This window comes from Phacochoerus africanus, chromosome 3 (genome assembly GCF_016906955.1).
Source record: "Phacochoerus africanus isolate WHEZ1 chromosome 3, ROS_Pafr_v1, whole genome shotgun sequence".
NCBI classification, from domain to species: Eukaryota; Metazoa; Chordata; class Mammalia; order Artiodactyla; family Suidae; genus Phacochoerus; species Phacochoerus africanus.
In genome coordinates, this window is record NC_062546.1 from 45,401,273 (window position 1) to 45,421,116 (window position 19,844).

General features: G+C 40.8%; 1 protein-coding gene across 4 annotated transcripts in view; it reads right to left on the reverse strand.

Moving 5' to 3' along the window:
• The window catches only part of PLCB4 (phospholipase C beta 4), a 485,858-nt gene that overhangs the window by 450,638 nt on the left and 15,376 nt on the right, over window positions 1-19,844 (reverse strand). For 2 of the 4 annotated variants that reach the window (XM_047771685.1, XM_047771689.1), the window contains exon 2: window positions 798-850. The exons of the other annotated variants lie outside the window; for them this stretch is intronic. The gene's annotated coding sequence lies outside the window, so the exon portion shown is untranslated. The remainder of the gene's footprint in view (window positions 1-797; window positions 851-19,844) is intronic. 4 annotated transcript variants of the gene reach the window in all.

Genomic DNA, 19,844 nt, shown 5'->3' on the forward strand with positions numbered 1-19,844 from the left:
AGGATAGTGGCCCGAGGTCAGATTTGACTGCAGTGATCTTGGAACATCCCCAGATCTCAGAAGCGATTCTACAGTTGTGTCTAGAACTTTCCCAGCACCTCTAGGGACCTCTGGCCATGCCACTCTCATCAGAATCAATATCCTCAAGCATACCTTTCAGAAAACCAGCAGATTTGGTACACGCTACAGAGTAAACGTTAGGAAAACAAAGCTAGGAGCTCCGTCCATGAAATGGAGAAACCTATTGGAGACTCTGTATAGATTGCAAAAAGTCTCCAATAAACCTAGAATGTCCATGACCTTGTTATAGCTGATAAAGTGACAAGCAAACCACAATCCACACATTGGAAAAAAAAAAAAAAAAAAACTCACAGAAAAAAATGGAAGCTGTGACAACTTTGGCCACAGACCATCCTATACTTCCAAATTCTGGGCTTCCCAGAATGACGCCACCCACAGAAAAAAAAAGGAACATATTTCATCTAGATAGGCTGAAATTAGTCTAGTTCAATTAAAAAAAAAAAAAACCTACCTACTGAGAGACATTCACTTATTACACATCTCACGCATTGACTGCTGCAGACAAATACTTGCTCAAAACAGTTGTTCTTTAAAAAGCTTGGAAAACACAATACTTAACTTAGAAAGCTGAATCGGAGGTTTTAATTCAACTCACAATGGCATGCACTGCATAAAAATGGCTTCTCAATTTAATAGTTTGAGTTGCAATGTAGTCAAGATAACAAAATGTTTTAAAAAGTCATAATAAGTTAACTTTTAAAAGCACATACACGTACCTTAAGAAAGATCACATTTCAAGATCCTGTATCATAGAGAAACCATCTTTTTTCTGTGGGAAAAAAGAAGAAAGACTATCCACTAATCACAGAAAGTAGCAAAGGTAAACTTTTAAGACGTTATAATTTCCTCATGTTAGGGCATCATTTACAATATTAGGCAACTGTGAATATATCATCTTATAATATTCTCTTTTTCTTTTGTAGTTTGTCTTTTTTAGGGCTGCACCTGTGGCATATGGAGGTTCCCAGGCTAGTGGTCGAATCGGAGCTACAGCTGCTGGCCTACACCACAGCCATAGCAATGCAGAATCCGAGCCACGTCTGTGACCTACACCACAGCTCACGGCAACACCAGATCCTTAACCCACTGAGTGAGGCCAGGGATCAAACCTGCAACCTCATGTTTACTAGTCGGGTTCATTAATCACTGAGCCACAACAGGAACTCCAAAATATTTCTTAATTTCTATCTAAAGGTAATTCTTTAAATATTTTGGTTTCAAAGATGTGAGTTCTAAGGAGCAAATGGGACAAAATAAATGGGACTTTTTCAAACTTAGAATTAAAACATTCACTCCATATCTATCCCAATGTCATATCCTCAAGCACTGTGTTTAATTCCATAAGGCATTTGTATAAATTAAGAAACGAATGTATAAAACTTCACTCCTGTTTCTATTTTCCCAGTGGGAGAAGGAGGTGAATACATTCTAATAGCCAGTGCAGGTTATATACTGTAACAGAATTAAAAGCTATCTCCTTCTGTTAATTTTTTTAAAAAATCTAAACCAGTAAGCCATTTAAGGGCACTATTTTTCTTAGCTGAAACTTTTGGATCACGAAAAATATGTTAAGGAAAGTAAATCAAAATAACATCCCTCTGATTTGATTGCACATTTATTATTTTCAATAGTTGACATAAAAACCTATTAGTCGCTAGTAAACACTAAATTTTTCTTTTTTATTTTTTTGTCTTTTAGGGCCACACCTGCAGCATATTCAACCCCAGACTGGGGGTTGAATCAGAGCTGCAGCTGCCCCTCTACACCACTGCCACAGCAACACGGGATCTGAGCTGTGTCTGTGACCTACACCATAGCTCACGGCAGCACCACATCCTTCACCCTCTGAGTGAGGCCAGGGATCGAACCCACATCCTCATGGATACTTGCTGGATTTGTTACCACTGAGCCACGATGGGAACTCCAACACTAAATTTTCTATTCAAAATTACTTACTGGGGTACAGCAAATTATTCTAATATCTCGACTCAAGCCCAATTAAGGAAGTAAATGGTTTAATTTAATACATGTTAATCATTTTGTATTAAACCACCACTATCAACTATTTCCACCAAATCTGAGTAGAACAGCTAATGGAATAATTATAAAAATATAATTCTGACTCGGACCCTGATATGTTAGGTTCTATGTAAAAAATAACAACTTCCAATGAGGATGATGATCAGATTCAGAAACAATGACAATTTCTGAATTAAAAGAGCTTCAAGGATTTGAAATGACTAGCAAGGGAGAAATCTGAGATCAAAGCCAGAGGGACTCACTCACTTACCCACACATCCAATGGCAACTCCTAGGTTAGCCTGTGCTTATTTCAACTGCCACCTCCTTTTCAGACAATCAAAATCCTTTCTAAATTTTAAATAAGAAATTCTCCCAACAACATCATACAGAAAGATCCTGCAACCACACCCATGGCTGAGTACTACCCTTCTTGGTTACATCTGTTCCAGAACCTCTTCTTCTTTTTTTTTTTTTTTTTTGAATTTGTAGGGCCACAACCTTAGTTCCCAGGCTTGAGGTCAAATTGGAGCTGCAGCTGCTGGCCTACACCACAGCCACAGCGATTCAGGATCCAAGGTATCCCAGCCACGTCTGCAATCTACACCATAGCTCTTGACAACTCCAGATCCTTAACCCACTGAACAAGGTCACGGATCGAACCTGCATCCTCATGGATACTAGTCAGGTTCCTTACCACTGAGCCGCAACAAGAACTCCCAAAACCTCTTCATTTTAAAGCAACACCAATTACCCAGATGGACTCCCCATCAAGGAGTACCTGGGGCCTTTTTTTCTTTCCTCCCTTTTTGGAAGGTGTGGCATAGGAAGTACCTGGGCCAGGGATCGAATCTGAGGTGCATCTGTGACTTACACCACAGGCTAGAGCCTTAACCTACCACACCAGCCTGGGGATCAAACCGGCAAAGACACAGAGACTAGCGGCCAGATCATTAACCCAATGCACCACAGCAGGAAATCCCATCTGGGACCTTTTCTATCCTGCTTTGTCCACTTCATTGTCAGCAGCATTACCCGCTTGCTGCCGGTAGAATACTAAGTGTCATAGCCACCCACTCTATCGTCTGAAATTGTGGGCACAGCTAAGTCCTGCTAACTAGCAACATAAAGCCAACAGAGATTGATGACTGATTCAGAAACAAGGCTCAACTTGATCTAGAAACATGGGTCAAGTGAAGCAAACCCTCATCTCTGACTCAGTAACAACTAGGATGGGGCTCCTCACAGAACTTTGATTTATAATTGGCTGTTCAGGAATAATATGAGATCGCAGATTTGCCACCAAACTAGCTAGCTGGGGTTGTAGAAAGGGAGGTAAGAGATGAAACAAAGTGTCCATGATGAATATCTGAAGGCTGTGGTATTTGATCTACTCCTACGTTATATTTAAATTTTTCCATGAAAAAAGGTTAAAAAATAACCATCTAACAAAAATTAGGTGTGAAAATATAAGTAAGAGAGGACTAGATCATAAATATCATCCTTCCTGTTTTCCAAAAACCCTTCACCAAAAATGGAAAATCTAGGGAAATAAACAAAAATAAATAAATAAATAAATAAATAAATAAATATCACACTAAGAAAATTTAACAGCCTGTAGTTAGTTTTATAAGTGAAATAATAATGGCCTTGAAGCTTCCTTTCAATATTTTAAAAGCCGAATAAGAAGCATATATTTAACTGCAATAAAGCTTTTTTTTTTAATTTTAAGTATCTCTGATTTGAGTTAAGTGATTTCAACACAGAAACTCTGGTTATTTCATGCTTGTCAGAAACTGTTAGTAGTTAAAGATGCCTTTGATTAATATAAGTAGGAAAATGGACGGCTTCTAACGCATACCATTGTGATGTTTCATGAACCAAAATGTTCCTCAACAAGAGATCTGAGAGTACATCATTTAAAAAAAAAAAAAAAAGGGGGATCCTTTACTGGTGCAAACTTTGGGACCACAGATATAAACTATCAGATCTCCAACCCAATTTCACAGGGAGTCAGCCAAAATATGGGTACTCTACAGATTAAAAGCACTAATTTGGCCAGATTTGGAAGAGGCTGGAAAGGGTCACATGAGGCCAGATCCAGTGTCCAGAGCAAGCAGGTACAGTCACAGGCCACATAAAGTCATCCTCAGGGCCTTGGAATTTGACTCACTGACTTTGCCAGACACCACTACTAGAAATCTGACTCTACACATAAAGTAAAAAGCAGGCTTTTTTATCATGGTTTGGGGGAAGACTACATGCCAACTGTGCCAAGTCTGCTTCAAAGATGAACCAGGGTAAGGACAAACTCTGCCTCCCTCTGACCAGAACATGCACAAGTCCTCCCAATGCTGAAACCTAATAGGAAATTGGAGGATTAAAGAAAAAAAAGAAAGAAAAAAAAAGTGGTTGATGGTTTTCAATTTTCTTTTTCAAGTTTTCCTGGCCTAAAACAACCAGTTTCCTTTCCAATAAAAAACAACACCAAATTCTGAAAAGGAAATTTGTCTGACTTAGTGGATAAGCACATAAAAGCTGGAAGAGGGAGTTTTATGGGAAAACCAGAGCAACCCAGCCGTACAAGGCAGGCTTCCACGTTTATGGGTGAAAGGACTGAGGATCAGAGCAGGGAGTGTGTGGATAATAATTATGAAAGACTTGCATGATGGAGGTCAGCTAAACAAATCTTGGTTTTTTTCATTCTGAAAATCTCAGTTCCAGCCACTAATTCCAGGAGCTTAGAGACACTTCCATTAGCTTACATGGATACTTACATAGTTTTCATTCAAGCAGCCATAATTTGAGGTCAAGTTTTATTACATTGGGAATAGTATATTTTAAGGTCTTATGCATTTAAGAAATGTTTGCCAAATACAAGCAGTAAAAAGGTGGCAACTAATACTTCCCACATTGTGAAATCTAAGCCAAAGGTCATTAGAAATGACAAAAAAAAAAAAAAAGAGTTCTATTGTGGTGCAACAGAAACGAATCTGACTAGTGTCCATGAGGATGCAGGTTCAATCCCTGGCCTCGCACAGTGGGTTAAGGATCTGCGTTGCCAGGAGCTGTGGTGTAGGTCAAAAACACAGCTCGGATCCCGAGTTGCTTTGGCTGTGGTGTAGGCCGACAGCTGCAGCTCTGATTCAACCCCTAGCCTCGGAACTTCCATATGCCTCGGGTGTGGCCCTAAAAATAAAGCAAAAAAAAAAAAAAAAGGTGACAAAAATAAAATCCCCAGGTAAGGCAGTTATGGCTATTTGTCTAACCAACATTCACAACCTTGATTTTCTTCTGGGGGACAATACGTCAGGCTAAGATGGTCTGTTCCCCAGATTTGCTTGCACTAAGGGTAGCCATGTGACATAAATGTGACCAAGAAGACGTAAGAAAGAAGGCTCTGAGAAAGTCTGCAATCAAGATAGGAACACATCCCCTTCCTCTTTCCTGGGAATAGCTTCTGGAAGGAGGAGAGCCATCTTATCACCATGGAGACAAAAGTCAGACAACAAAGGATGAAAGTCAAAAAGAGCCTGGTTCTCAGTGGCATAGCTGAGATGCTGCACCTCCCAAAATGTTTGGATTCCTAAACTCGCACTTCATGTCAGGTGTGACTTCTGTGAGCTTAAACTGCTGTAATTCACAGGCAGAGATATCCACAGGCAAAAATATTCCAACAAATACCAGATATAATTTATCCTCCCCTCTGTGTCCTCAGAAGCTGCTTCTCTTTCCACTGACTGTGATGCTCCACATAACTGTCCAATAACAGGGTTATGTAATCAGCACTGACCTCATCGCCAGTTCCCACTTGTCAAGAGGATTCCTCACGCTAAAAGGCCAACAAGCTTAAGAGCAAGCAGCCATCAGAAAAATCATCAGAAAAATCATCAGAAACAACAGGCCACGTCATCCTAACAAACCACATAGGGCCCTCCTCTGGACCACGACACTCTCAGATTACGGATACAAAAGGAAATGATGACCAAAAAGAGAGCAGTACTACATCAATGATCAAGAAATGGAGGCTCTAACCTAAGACAGCCTTAAAAACCTGTTTTGTCTTGGAGTTCCTGTCATAGCTCATCGGTAACGAATCCGACTAGTATCCATGAGGATTCAGGTTCCATCCCATGCCTCAGTCAGCGTGTTAAGGATCCAATGTTGCCGTGAGCTGTGGTATAGGTCACAGACTCAGCTCAGAACCTGCATTGCTGTGGCTGTGGCTGTGGTGTAGGCCTGCAGCTAGAGTTCTGATTCGACCCCTAGCCCTGGAAGCTTTGTATGCCACGGGCCACGCATCTGTATGTCTCAAGAAAGAAGGAAAGGGGATATTTAGAGGTCTGGCTAAATTAAACATCAGAAATGAAACATCTGTGAAAAACACCAAACAAGACCAAGAGAGCACCTCTTAAGGGCTTGAGAGTTTTCCCGGTTCAGAGGTCCCTTTTCTATGCTTCTCCAGAGCCTCAGCAATGCACATCCTGTGGAACTCAAAATTCTACAGTCATTTCTCTCTTAATTGTTGATCTCTCTTGATAGAACACCTAGCATTCAGGAAAGCTAGCATGTAACAAGAACTGACAAATGCTGAATGAAGAAATCGGCAAAACAACACACAGATTCCTTTTCCAAAAGACTTTATGAAAAGCATGCAATCCTCAAAAAATAAAATCTGGGATCATGATTTTTCTAGAAATATGAGTTGTTCAATTGACCCAACATGACATATTTAATTCAAATGTCTACAGAAAGAAAGAAAAAGGACTACACTTAGGAAGTAGCTATTTTAGGCAACTGATGTGTTAGGGACTATATATCCAGTATTTCATTAATCTCCCAAGCCCCACCCCCAGTTAGAACCAGGGTCTCCTCCCTACATTTTTTTTCTTTTAGGGCTACACCTGTGGCATATGGAAGTTCCCAGGCTAGGGGTCGACTAGGAACTGCAGCTGCCAGCCTATACCACAGCCACAGCAACAGGGGATCCAAGCCACGTCTACAACCCACACCACAGCTCACAGCAACCCTGGACCCTCAACCCACTGAGTAAGGCCAGGGATCGAAGCCATGTGCTCAAGGATACCAGTCAGGTTTATTAGTACTGAACCACAACGGGAACTTCAGGTCTCCCCTTTTAGATGAGGACAAGTTTAGAGGGAGCTAGAGAGCTCACCTGAGGTCACATACCCACTAAAAGGCAGAGGTGATATTCAAACCCAGAAATGTCCAGTCTTGCTTTCCTGCTATATTATGCTGCTTCCTCATTTTGGTCTTTACTAAGATGTTATTTATAAACTGTACACATTAGCTGATATAACATTCACGAGAACCTTTAGTTTATGGCCTCAAAATTGTATATCCAGGGTAGGGGTCTACTGTAACCTCAAGCACAATTACTGTTTGCCCATGTCAGAAACCAGCCATGGTTGGTATGACATAGGCAGTGACCTTCTCTAGCTCACCTGATAGCTGTAAGGAACTACAAAGGTTCTGCACATCTACAGCACATTTGGTTGTTGTTGTTGTTGTTTTTAAGCCGCCAGGTACTTATAGAACCTAGAAATGATGCAAAATAAACCTATGAGAGTATGGCTTCACCTTCTCTCTGAAACCAAGATCCACCTCCACCACTGCCCCCACTCATGTATAGTAAACACATGCACATACAGCTTACACATGTGTGCAAGAATATGTGGCACCAAGACCTTGGAGATGTTGGTAGGTAGGCTTACAATATAACCCACTGCTTCTATGCACACAAGATATTAGATCTACCGAAGCAGTTTAAAATATTGGACTGGTGGAGTTCCTGCTGTGGTGCAGTTCCTGCTGTGGTGCAAAAGGATCTGGCATTGCCACAGCTGTGGTACAGGTCACAGCTGCTGCTCAGATTCATTCTCCTGCCCAGGAACTTCCACATGTCACACGTGCAGCCAAAAAAACAATAATAAAATAAAATAATGGCCTAATTTGAACCAAAAGGGGAAAAAATCCACTGTCAAAAGGAAAAAAAAAATGGATGCATTTTGCAATAGACTCCTGACACTTTTCACGGAATAAATAATGGACTCCTAACACTTTTCATGGAATCATCTTTGAAGCTGATGAAAATTCAGTAGAAATATTTATCTAGTAAACATCTTAATGAAATAAACTGTGACGACTCCAAAGAACCTATTTAACAACTTCATAAATTCTCGTGGAGAAGAAATAGAATCACCACCCCCGAAACATTTGGCAATTATTTTTTCACAATATGTGCACCGTCTGTGATGAACATGCATAGATGGAAAAGTTAACTGCAGTGTATTAGCCTAATCACGAGCCTCTTTGCTCTGCCATTTCAGGTTAACCTTTCCAGCACTTTTTAAACAATACAGAGTATTTAACAAGTCACTATTTCTATCACGACATCTATCTAATATCCATTAAAAAAAAAAAAACAACCTGAAAAAAGTGTTAGAAGATAAACTTACTTCAGGATAGTTCTTCTGTGACAAAACATTTTCCACTTTTTCCTCCTCTTTTTATTAGTTATCTATTATTTTCTTTTTTTTTTCCTTTTTTTCCTTTTTACAGCTGCACCTGCAGCATATGGAAGTTTCCAGGGCCAGGATTCAAATCAGAGCTGCAGCTGAGTCCTATAGCTACAGTGATGGAACATGGATCAGCTTGTGGCAACAGCAGATCTTTAACCACTGATCAAGGCCAGAGATTGAACCCCCATCCTCAGGGACACTATGTCAGGTTCTTAACCTGCTGAGCCATAACAGGAACTCCAAGTTATCTATTATTTTCAATGTTCTATATACAGATCCCTGTGGGGAAAAATCATGACTTAGTATAAGGATGTAGGGTCTCTTTATAGATAATGGATGGATTACCTTTTTTTTTGCTCATGCCTATGACATAAAGTTCCAGAGCCAGGGATAGAATCTGCATCACATCAGTGGCCTGAGCCACTGCAGTAACAACACCTGATCCTTAACCTGGTGGGCCACAAAAGACCTCTTGAATGGATTATCTTTAAGAAGACACACATTCTTTTTTTCTTTTTAGAGCTGTACCCATGGTATATGGAAGTTCCCAGGTTAGAGGCTGAAACAGAGCTGCAGCTGTCAGCCTACACCACAGCCATAGCAATGCCAGATCCGAGCCAAATCTTCGACCTTTGCCACAGCTTGCAGCAATGTTGGATCATCAACCCACTCAGTGAGGCCAGGGATGGAACCCATATCTTTATGGATACCAGTTTGGTTCTTAACCCACTCAGCCACAATGGGAAATCCCAAACATACTCTTTTTTTAAGCTAACCCATTACAATACTTTTCCATGATATAGAAAAAAGTCTAGTCTCAATTAAATATCACTATTGCACACACAGTTTTTTCTCCTCAAGGATTATTTGTCAAAGTGTTCAATCCTCACCAAAGGCTAAACATTTTAAAAGACAGGCTTTATTAAAAATGGGATGAAGATACTCTTACAAAGACAGTATCTGATAATACTTAAAGTAGACCTCTATATACAACTTCTTGTTAATCTCTTGCCCAAAACTCCAAGCTTTCTAGCAAATTAGGACTCCTTCATGAATGCTTACCTTGCTTAAAGTACACTCAGAAAAATAGGCCAAAATCATTCATATTCCTCCTTGTACTTGACCCCACAATCAGATAGACACTGCCCCATTTACAGGGGAAAAAAAAAAAATCAAGGTCCACATTAAATTAACCACCATAGTAAGTTCTACAACTAGAACAAAAAACAGGCTTAAATGTTAAAACATCTTTTTTTCTTTTCTTTTTCTTTTTCGGGCCCCCATGGTATTTGGAGGTTCCCAAGCCACAGCCTACACCACAGCCACAGCAACACTTGATCCTTAACCCACAAGCGAGGACAGGATCAAACCCACAACCTCATGGTTACTAGTCATTTCTGCTGTGCCACAGGGGAACTCCTAAAATATCTTTTTTCTTAGGCATCAGTTCACTTTCCTTATTTCTTTTTCTGCATCTTAAAGTAATTCATAACAACTAAGGCTCAAAAATGTAGACAAAAATCTTCTATAACAAAGTTTGAGAAGTTCTCTTTATCACATTTCTGATGATACTGGCCACAATACTGGTGCACACCCTACATATAAAGCCTAGCCATGAAAGAGAATTCTTATTAGTCTTTAACAGAAAAATAAGCGAGATGATTAAATATAGATCAAAGGAAGTTCTGCCATGAAAAGGCCACTTTTTATAACTCATGGAAAAAAAAGTATCAATAAACAAAAAGCAATCTGGTGTTTCTCATTCTGGCCTATAATAGTTAGCTGTTCATGATCAGATTAAGAGCAAGCTCTTTTGATGCCTTTTTTGTGCTTCTTGGTTATTCTCCAATATTTTTAGCATGATCTTGTATTATTTTTATAAGCTCCAAAGTTATTTTTTTAAATCTTAGATACTACTGAGATATATTCTCCTTTTTAGCCACAGAAATCACTACTGTTAGATAAAAGATTGATACTGTCAATATATTTGGAAAACATTAATAATTAAATTTATACCTTTAAAATGACTTCTTATATTGGCACCTATGGATTCTAGCACAAAGATGTATTAAACGCTTTTTTGGGGGGCACCCCCTCGGCACATGGAAGTTCCCAGAGCCAGGGATCGAACCCGAACCACAGCAGCAACCTGAGCCACTGCAGGGACGATGCCAGATCCTTAACCTGCTATGCCACAAAGGAACTCTGGTATTAAATGTTTTGAGATGATTTTCTGGAGTTCCCTTCATGGCCCAGTGGTTAACAAACCTGACTAGCAGCCATGAGGACATGGGTTCGATTCCTGGCCTTGCTCATTGGGTTAAGGATTTGGTGTTGCTGCGAGGTGTAGTGTAGGTTGCAGATGTGGCTCAGATCCCATGTTGCTGTGGCTCTGGCGTAGGCTGGCAGCTACAGCTCCAATTCAACCCCTAGCCTGTGAACCTCCGTATGCTGCAGTTGCAGCCCCAAAAAGACAAAAGACAAAAAAAGAGAGAGAGATTATTTTCTACCTCAAAATAAGCTAACCAATGAACTGATAAATATGTTTTACATTCATCTGAATCTGCTGCAGAAATTTAGAAAATTACCTGTTTCTTTTTCCAACCATTCTCCTTCATCTGTGCTATTTATTACTCTGCCAATTCTTAAAATGCATGTGAATGACCCCATTGTATGTCAACTCTTTCCCTGACAGCTGTATCAGGACTATAAAAATAAGTATCTACATGTATATATACATATATACTATACAAACATCAACAGATACACATATTACAGACACAAACATATTTTATATATATAAAATATACATTAAATACATATCATCTGTACTGTTTAGAGATTTCCACAAGGGAAGCCTGTCAACCCAGTTTCATATTTTAGCTACCTTAGCCAACCTAAGCCACTGGTTTGACTGAGCTAACAAAAGTTTTGGTTTCTTTTTTCCCAGTTAAGTGACCAAATGTTTATCCAAATTAGTAAAGAGCACTGTAGACAAGAAACCCTATTCCTGTTATTATATTGGTCACCCTTCTCTTCCCCAGAGACTAGTATCCTAAAATCACCATGAGTTGATTCATCAAGCATTTCCTCTGTACTTTGTATTTCTCATTACTATGAAGGGAGAAGATTACAGAGTGGAGTAGTTGACAAGTTCTAAATATAACTGAAGGTATAACACTTCTCTTTATATCTTCCTAGATAAGCTAATAATTTCTAAATTCTTTTCGATAGAAGCAGAATGGAAAGTCTTCTATAGTTTCAGATTTTCAGCCAAAGTCTTGATGCTAAAGGCAGTATGTGGTAAGTTCCCATCACAGGACCACAGGCCTGGCGACACATGGTCAAACAAGTCCAGAGGTCACCCCCCAGAGTCTGTGAACAATAACTTGCACTGCAGAAGACACTTCTGCAAAGAGAATTCTCAGAGGCAGACAGTGATTCCCTTTCCTTCCCTTGCAGATCAGCACTCCAAAAGACCCTCCTATCTTGGGGCTATCTGCCATGAGAGAGGCTACTATTCTATGCTCTGGCTGGATGTTGCCTCAGTGCAGAAACTCAGGCTGCTCAGTGGAGCATGTGTGCAGACTGAGCCCTCAAGTCCAGTGGATCAGCATCTGCATTAGTAGAACAAGGCAAAAGAGCCTCAGTTAAAGTGGAAATGGGCTACACTTCCGAGTCTGATGGCGCTAACATGTGAGTTTTCCTGTGGACCAAGTGAATCTTATAAAGGATAATGGGGTTTGAATTCAGATGCTGTTAGGTCTCTACCCAAGCGGGATGTCTTGACAGGGGGATACTCCACTAATATAACTGGAGGTCAGGAGCTGCAGGGCATAAGTGGCCACCAAGGAGTTACACTGCCCACACCCAAAAATGGCATGGTGTTGATGGACCCTCCAGAGGACCTCCCAAGAACCCATTAGGGTACATTGAGAAGGAGCTGGCCATGAAAACAGCATCAGCTAATTGCAGCTGCCCTGGTCCCTCTTCTGCCCCTGCTGACTGTGGCAGAGCCAGAGACAGTGGGAAAGAGAGTACAAAGAGAAGGAAAGATCCTTCTTTCTTGTGGATGATCACCACCAAGCTAGGGTTCAGGCCTGAGGATGGAAAAGGGGAGAGAATATACACTACACGGGAAAACGGAAGTTTTATTTACATTGTACTACCCGTTCTAATATTTCTTTTCTTTTCTTTTGTCTTTTTGTCTTTCTAGGGCCACACATGCACCTGGCATATGGAGGTTCCCAAGCTAGGAGTCAATCAGAGCTGTAGCTGCTGGCCTACACCAGAGCCACAGCAACATAGGATCCAAGCCACGTCTGTGACTCACACCGTAGCTCATGGCAACGCTGGATCCTTAACCCCCTGAGCGAGGACAGGGATAGAACGCACATCCTCATAGATCCTAGTCGGGTTCTTTGACTGCTGAGCCATGACTGGAACTCCCTGTTCTGATTTTTCAAAGTTAGTTTTTCTAATACCTTTAAAAGAAGACTAAAGCTATGTTCTGTTTGTGTCTTACTAAGCATGACGTGTTCAACAAACCAGTTATACTAATAAGTATCCAACCTATACAAGATTATTTTTCATAAAGTTAAATTAGAAAGAAAACTAAGACATAGAAAATCAAAATGTAAATTAATATACCTCTTAAGACTTTACCTCCAGAATACAACCACATTAACAACTTGAAATGCAAATGGAGTAAACATTCCATTCAAATGGCAAAAATCATCAGAATGGATAAAACCATAATAATGACAGGAATAAGTTAAAAGGCAGAATCAACTATGCATTCTCTACAAAGAAATGCTATTTATTTATTTATTTATTATTTATTTATTTATTTATTTAGGCCCTACCCATAGCATGTGGAAGTTCCCTGGCCAGGGACAGAACCCGTGCCACAGCAGTGACAAATGCTGGATCCTTAACCAGCTGAGCCACCGGGGAACTCCAGAAACACACTTCAAACAGAAATATACAAATAGGTTGGGGAAAAAAAATTATACCATGTATGCAAGCAGCTGATCAGGCTATATTAATACAAGACAAACAGACTTCAACATAAGGTGTATTACTATAGACAAAAACTAATACTTCATGAGATAAAAGATTAAATCTGAAAGAATACTACAAGCCTAAGCCTTTCTTTCACTTAAGAGATAAGGAAACTAAGACCAAAGACTCATTCAAGGACAGTCAGTCAGCTAAGAGAAGGGCTAGCTACAAGTCACTTCTCCCAATTCCTTTTTCAGAGCCTTTTTCACAGAACCCGTGCCCCATTCTGAGCTCATTCAACACAAAAGCAACCAGCCTACTTGGTCAAAACCATCAACTCTGTAGCTACTCAGACGCTTCTTGGATATGAAGCCTGAACAGGGGTCTGGCTCCAGATTCAAGCACTGAAACTTGCTAGACCCCTTACTTACAAATTACTTACATGGGCCTCTGTTTCCTTATCTACAGAGTAGGAATACAGTCACATCTTTCACAGGACTGATGTGAAAAATGACAATGAGGGAGTTCCCACTGTGGCACAACAGCATCCACAGTGTCTCTGCAGCACCAGGACACAGCTTGGACCTCCAGCCCAGCTCAGTGGGTTAAAGGATCCAGCATTCCCACAGCTGCAGTGTAAGTTGCGGCTACGGCTCGGATCTGATCCCTGGCCTGAGAACCTCCATATGCCACAGGGCAGCCAAAAAAGAAAAAAAAAAAAATGACAATGAGAAAGAGAAGATCAGTAACCGGCCCAAAGTTAACTCAGCTAGTCAGTGACAAAGCTAGGACCCCAAAATACACATTTACAACCATTTTGTTCAGCTGCCTTCCACATGAATTATGCCCAACCTGAAGTACCTGGGAATGCCTGACCTTTATTAAATTCCAGTTTTCTTCCCAACACACTGATGCTATCCACAATTTAAGTCTAGGAAGGTGGAGTTCCTGTTGTGGAGCAGCGGAAACAAGTCCGACTAGTAACCATGAGGACTCGGGTTCAATCCCTGGCCTCGCTCAGTGAGTTAAGGATTTGGTGTTGTCATGAGCTGTGGTGTAGGCTGTGCACCCAGCTTGCACCCTGAGTTGCTCTGGCTGTGGCATAGGCCTGCAGCTGTAGCTCTGATTCAAGCCCTAGCCTGGGAACTTCTATATGCTGTGGGTATGGCCCTGAAAAAAAAGAGTCTGGGAAGGTATTTTCTGTGTGGGATCCTCAGCTATAAAATATATCCTTTTCAATCTAGATAAAATGAGTTTTGGATAATCACTTTTTCTACTATCATGTTAGCTTTGCCTGCATCTGTAAGGTCATACATTCCTTAAGTGAGAAAAGCAGATAAAGTAAAAATTTCAATGATAATTTAATTCATATCACTTTTCCACTATAACATAAGTCCTGCAATGGACACATTTTATCACATTCCTTCAAAAGAAAAAAAAGTTTAAACATATCATTTTGTTCAAAGAAGAAAGAGACATTCCTCCAGATGTTGTGGTTGAAATGACCACAGAGTCATGCCTCAAGACTGTCAGCCAAACCTTCAGTTTGGTGAAAGATTCTTCAAAAAAGGAACTCTTTCTCATGGGTATGTCTGTGCTGCATAGGGCCAATCCCTGTGTAAAAGGTTCAAGTATCCTGACACCTGTCTGGATTACTTTTATTACATAACTGAGGATGTTATAGGAACAAACATTTACAATCACACTGGGTATTACGCTTTCAGAGTCTAGGCAACTCTCCTAAACTCTCTTATAGTCAAGGTTATAGTCAAGGTCAACATATTTTCAACCCAGCAAAGTGGGTGTCAGGAAGGTAAACAGATGCCCACAGAGCCGCCTCACAAACCGCATGAAATTTAAGAGTAAGACAAAACTTGATAATTAATGTTAAAAAATGCATCGCTTAGCTACCAATTTTAGAAACAGCAGAATGCATACAAATCCAAAATAGGACATACAAAACCATGAAAGAAGAAAGAGAAGTAGAAAAACAGTATGTGGTCAATGTTCTCATCTTACATATTCATTTTAGGAGGTGTTTAGGAGCCTACTATGTATCTGATTTTAAAACTGAGAGTAAGTCAGGATCACTTGAAATCATCAAAGGGCTCAAAATCGGTTTATTTAAATTCAAATGAATTCATGGGGTTACTGAAATTTCATGCCACATAAAGAAGGCAGGATGTAGGAGTTCCCACTGTGGCAAAATGGGATTGGCAGTGAGAGCCAAATTGTCTTGGGAGCGCTGGGGGGTAGGTTCGGTTCCCAGCCCAGCCCAGTGGATTAAGGATCTGGCATTGACTCAGCTGCGACTTAGGTCATAACTGCGACTCAGATCTGATCCCTGGCCGGGGAACTCCATATGCCTCAGGGCGGTCAAAGAGAAAAAAAAAGGAAGTCAGGACATCATACTACCTTGATCTCATTTCATATTGTAGTTAATGCCAGGTTCTGGATAGAGTATTTTAAACAAAATATATCATACCAAAACCATCAAATTTCTGCATGATTTAAAAAAACCAGCACAATGTATGGAAAAGCACCAAATCCAGCAAAATACTACACTGCATGTAATGAAAGTCCATACAATTTATTCTCTACAAAAGAATGTTAGAAAAGCACCGACAGCTTAAAGAGAAATTTAAATAGTTCCTGAATTAAAGGTTAAGATAGAAGGTAAAAGTTAAGAAAGAAGAACCACAACCACTTTTATTTTAAGAAAAACTTACCCCAGGACTGAGATTGATAGCGTAGAAATTCAATAAGTACACATTGCCTATCAAATTATAGGTTAAGCAATGATTCAAGAGCCTAATTATGGAAAATTTAACATGAAATGTTTCAACCCTAAGATATCCTTAAAGAAGGATATGAAATTCACAGAGGAAAAACAGATAGATAGATAGATAGATAGATAGATAGATAGATAGATAGATAGATATACAGATTAAAGGAGATACATGATTTATCTAATCCTTTCCCATAAATAAACTGACTTACAAAAGTTCAGGGAAAGCAAACACCCTTTAAACTAAGCCAACTGGAAACAAAAATCACCTTTTCAAATGAAGAATTATATGTTCAAAGTATCAAAATTATTATCTTGAAATGATCAAAGAGCAGATGTGTTTTTTATCCTTATTCTAATTTGACCATTCTGTTTTCCTAAATATCATCAGGTTCATTGCTTTAAATAATTTTTTTTGTCCTTGAAATAATTTATTTAAAAGACTATATGCTAAATATCATGCAGTCGAACAAGGAAACACAAAGAGGCACCTTCGGCCTAAGGAAGCTTCCTCTGTGTGTGTGCATGTGTGTGTGTGTGTGTGTGTGTGTGTGTGTGTGTGTGTGTATCTAGGGCTGTGTCAAGAGTGCTACGGAGACAACATTCATAAAAAAAGAAACAGCAGAAATATCATTTGGGTCTGTAATGCTTTTACTTGTTTTGCTTTCTCTATCAGTAGGGCTGCTTTCAGCTGCATGTAAAGGAAACCCCACTGTATTGCTTTGCTGAGGCTGCCAAAACAACAAAATACCAGATGAGGTGGCTTAAACAACAGAAATTTGTTTTTCTCCAGTTCTGGAGGCTGGAAGTCCAAGACTGAGGGTTGTCTTCTGGGAACTCTCCGTGGCCTAAAGACAGCCACCTCCTCACTGTGTCCTCACACGGCCTCCCTCTGTAGGCAGACACCCCCCCCCCCCCGCCCCCGCCTTCTCTCCTGTGTCCTAATAGCTCTTCTTATAAGGACACCAGTCCAATTGGATTCAGTCTAACGGCTTCATTTTAACCTTATTTATCTCTTTCAAGGCCTCATCTCCAAATACAGTCACATTCTGAGGGACAGAGGGGTAGAGCTTCCACCAATAAATTTTGGACGGACACCGTTCGTGCCATAACACTCACCAAAGTGACTTTACCAAACAGCAGTTTATTTTTCTCAGTTAACAGGAAATTCATAGGGAAGTTGATGAGGGCCGGTGGAGCCCCTCAGGTAAGGCCCCCAGATGCTGGGCACCTCCATTTCCTATTCTACCAACCTCAGTGCTCGGCTCTGTCATAACCACAGACACGTGTGTTGTGTGGTTGCAAGTGTCCAGGTGCCAGGAAGGAAGGGAAGCAATCAGGAAACAGCCTGAGTCTCGCTAGTCAGAACTGGGTGAGCCCTCCTGGCTGCAGGGGAGGCCAAGGAGGGGGGTGTTTTCAAGTGGGCACATTGCTACCCTGAGCCAAAATCACAGCTCCATCAGAAAGGAAGGAGGGAAGATCCTGCTGTGGCTCAGCAGTAAAGAACCTGACTAGTATCTATGAGGACTAGGGTTCGATCCCTGACCTCGCTCAGTGGGTTAAGGATCCGGTGTTGCTGTGAGCTATGGTGTAGGGTGCAGATGCAGCTTGGATCTGGTGTGGCTGTGGTTGTGGTGTAGGCCAGCAGCTAAGGCTCCGATCCGACCCCTAGCCTGGTCACTTCCATAAGCAGCAGGTGCAGCCGTAAAAATAAAAAAGAAAAAAAAGAAAAGAAAAACATCACAGAGCCACCCAATAAAGACTCAAAAACATCAAAGAACTGACTCCATTTTTTTACTGCGTGACTTTTATGTACCCCCGTCTACACTGTGGCTGGAGAGCTTACAGTTTCCAAAGTGTGTATGTGTGTGTGTGTGTCTACCTTTCTAAGGTCTTACACCTTCTGCGAGGTTGGGTAGCACTGATTTACTAGCACTTGTGTTCTTTGCATCACATCCCTTCTGCAATCGAAAGGCTGCCTTCAGGAATCTCTCTTGAGATACTCTAGACCAGAAACCTATTTAGAAGAGGATACTTTCCAGGGAATTTATACCTTCTCCTCTCCAACAAAGCTCGGAGGGCCTTGGTTTGGTAAAAAGTGCAACATTTCCAGACAGTTTTTAAAATGCTGGAGTTCCCGTCGTGGCGCAGTGGTTGACGAATCCGACTAGGAACCATGAGGTTGCGGGTTCGGTCCCTGCCCTTGCTCAGTGGGTTAATGATCCCGCGTTGCCGTGAGCTGTGGTGTAGATTGCAGACGCGGCTCGGATCCCGCATTGCTGTGTCTCTGGCACAGGCTGGTGGCTATGGCTCCGATTCGACCCTAGCCTGAGAACTTCCATGTGCCACAGGGGCGGCCCAAGAAATAGCAAAAAGACAAAAAAATTAAAAAAATTTAAAAAATGCCTGTGCTGCTCTGAATTGAGGAGCAGGTTCCTTTCGGCTACAGATCTTTTTAGGGCCGCATCCACAGCATATGTAAGTTCTTAGGCTAGGGGTCAATTTGGAGCTATAGCTGCTGGCCTATGCCAAGCCACAGCAATGCGGGATCCGAGCCACATTTGCAACTGACACTACAGCTCACAGCTGAGTGAGGCCAGGGATCAAACTCACATCCTCATGGATACCAGTGGGGTTCCTTTCCACTGTGCCACAACAGGAACTCCATCAGTTGTCAACCTTGATGTTAAAAACGGTTGGTCTGCTATGCTTAGAAATGTTTATACATTCAAGCTTGAGAAAATAAAAATTAACATGTAACAGAATGCTTCAGGAGAGTTTGGTTCCATCAGTCAGTTTTAGGATAGGTATTAATACCCAAACCATCTATGCTTTCAAATTTCCTCCTTTCCCTCTGGTGGCTGCCTAAGAAATCTCTCTGTGTTACTCATGACAGATGGGAGAAAAACTTTACGCAGTTACTTTGAAATTGTTTCAAAGGGAATGACAAATGGACAGAATGAGGCCAGACTGAAGATTCTCAGAGGGTCTCACAGATCCAAAAAGGCTCTAAATAAAGGGAAATAGTCTCTGTGCTTCCAAAAGGCTATCATGAAATATTTTCTCAGCAGCTGCAATCACTAAACCATAATCCATCTACACACTGTCTCCACTCAAATTTGAATAATCATATGTCCGATCATTAATGCACCTGGCCAGCACTTTTTCAACACAAAGCTGAAAAAAATCTGCTAAATCACAAAAAGATGACAATTGTGAAGACAAAACATCTCAAACACTGACACTGCAGGCTTGGAGAGGGGGAAGACTAAAGCCATTAAAGTCACACTTTGCTTATGATTCAAACTGACATCCTGAATTGAGAGCTCCCTCCTGATGTGGGAACTACGAAAAATGCTCTCCCAAAAACAATATTCAGCAGAATATTTTCCTTCAATTAATTAATAGCT